Source organism: Aplysia californica, unplaced genomic scaffold (assembly GCF_000002075.1).
Source record: "Aplysia californica isolate F4 #8 unplaced genomic scaffold, AplCal3.0 scaffold00361, whole genome shotgun sequence".
NCBI lineage: Eukaryota > Metazoa > Mollusca > Gastropoda > Aplysiida > Aplysiidae > Aplysia > Aplysia californica.
Window position 1 is genome coordinate 95,119 of NW_004797631.1, and position 2,678 is coordinate 97,796.

The following is a 2,678-nucleotide window of genomic DNA, read 5'->3' on the forward strand; positions in this document are numbered from 1 at the left end:
GATCGCCCGACTCGATCGCCTGAAACTGAGAACAAACACGTTTGTTTTTGAGGCGACCGAGTCGGGCGATCGGCCGATCCCATCCGTAGTGGGCACCCCGTATTAGATTCTAATTGTTTTTGAGGCGACGAATAGGGTGATCAGTTTGTGTCACGATAGCCGCTTTGCACCCTCAATCTGGCGAGCAAACCGAACCGAACCGATCGTGCCAAGGGGCACTGTCCAGAACCGCCCGTGTTGGCATACAGTGGTGCTCTCTCCAGCCACACGGTGCCAGGTCAGGCGTGGAGCACCAAGCATGCCACACAACGTAACACTCGGTCATAGCCGAGGAAGACCATTGGTCAAGTGACAGTGGACCCAATATGCTTGATAAGATCGGATCGGGTCGGGTCGGGTCGGGTCGGTAACCGGCGTCGGAGGTTCATGCGATATGAAATAGGTTTCTGCTTTTAGTTTAGTTTGGAAAAGAGTTTTACAAGTTGGTTGTTTTCACTTCAGTTTAATTTGCGTTTCGAAATGGTTGAAATATTTAAGAAATATAGTAAAAGTTAATTTGTAAAATAGGGCATTCACATTTTTAAAACATTTGCCCCCAAAACCAATGGTCTTTATGAAACCAAGAAATCGGTCGGGACCAGCTACGGAAAATAAATTCTTTAAATTTGTACATTTGCTAAAAAAAAAGAAAAAAAAAGAAGAATTTTCGGATTTTTTGTCAAAATCCGGACATTCTATTAGTATGTCTGTGTCTGACAGCAAAATCGATATCGCACCCGATACAAAATGGTTTTCCTTCTCCCCGAGAGAGGTATTTCTGCTTCTCAGAGTGTGTCCAATACGCGGTCTGGTTATACCCAGTGCCCATTGGCACGATCGATTCGGTTCGATTCTGTTTACTAGCCAGATTGAGGGCGCAAAGGGGCTATCGTGGCACAAACTGGTCGCCTCAAAAACAAACGCATTTGTTTTCGGGTGACGAGTGACGAGTCAGGCGATCAATTAATTTGTCGATCTCTTAATGGGCACTCCGTATTAAAAGAACTTCGTCTCTTCTGGAGAGACCCTCTTCGGCATCTGCTATGCTTCATCTTCATCAGATTTGACCCAGAAGTCTATACTATACTATAAGCGCCTATGTGACACTCCGCGCGCAGACGAAAAATCTAACACTGGGGCTCTCGTGGTCGAGGGGCTACAGCGTTTGCCTCTCATCCAATAGGTTCCGGGTTCGAAACCTGATAGGGACGGAAAATTTTCTTCTCTAAAATGTTCTCCTTTCACCTTCTTCCCTGCTCTCTAACCATGTTCTGTCGTCTGCTTTCGTGTCCATTTTCTGCCCCATCCCCACCCACCCTCTTTACCCCCTCCTCTGGGCTTCTAACTCTTTCTGCAGCCTTTCTACTTCTACCCATTGGCTTCTTCTTACTGATGTCTTTCAGCCACACCCTTGATCTTATGGTAGGTAAGATCTAACTCCTAACATTCTTGGACAAGGGCGAAAAATCTCGGAAGTCCTGTGTACAAGTTGCGCACGTTGAAGATCCCTTGGTGGCTCAAAATCGATATGAGTAGGTTTTGGCCGTCACCCCGGCAAAATTCAAAATTAATTCCTTCCAAACTGATTAATATGTCTGGTGCGCTCATTACTCATATGACCTTATGCAGCTGTGGGCGTCGTAAAAACACTTACCAAAAACAAAAAACAAAAATAAAACATAACCCTGTAATGCCTAGCAGCCTTCTAGTTGGTTGGGTTATTTTCTATCAAACGTGTCCTTTCTATTGTTCAAATAGTGTATTTTTGTTCTAATGTGGGCATTCTTACGCCTCCATCGACACAAGTTAGATCATTTAATAAAAGGCGGGCTTCCAACCCAGTCTGTCAGGTCCAACCCAGTCTGTCAGGTCCAACCCAGTCTGTCAGGTCCAACCCAGTCTGTCAGAGCCAACCCGGGCTGAGAGTGGTACTGTACAACATCCAAGCAGACAGACCAAAGCACTCGATACAAAGTCTCCCCCTTTCAGAAATTGAACTTGGGTCTCCGGCTTAATTTTGAAGGATTTCATCAAATAAATTGTGCCAAAATGGTGTCTTTTGCTCTTCCAAGACGGAAGACCTGGCCTACCTAAAAATGTAACAAACGTGTCATAATTATGTGTCAAATATGTCGAAAGTGATGTATGTGTCAAATGTGTCATGTGTGTCATATATCAAACGTGTGTCAAATGTATCAAATGTGTCAAACGTCTCAATTGTGTCAAATGTGTCAAACGTCTCAAATGTGTCAAATGTAGCAAATGTGTTGAAAGTGTCAAATGTATCAAATGTGCCAAATGTGTCAAAAGTGGCAAATGGGTCCGATGTGTCGAATTTGTCACATGTATCAAAATGTGTCTAATGAAATGTGTCAATTGTGTCAAATGGGTCAAATGAATATTTGAGGAAACTTTCGTGCAGTGTGCGCACTGTGCATAAGGCCCTGCAGGAGAGCGATCAGCGTTCAATGAGAGAGACAAAAGCTCTGTCTAAGAGGTCACGATAAGACTCCTGTACATATTGTACAATGTATTGAGCTTGTTGTAGAGCATGCTATGGCACAGGCCCTGCCTGATACCACTCCAACTCCATGGCAAGTCAAGCAAAGCAATCAACATACCATACCCCTCCCCCCACC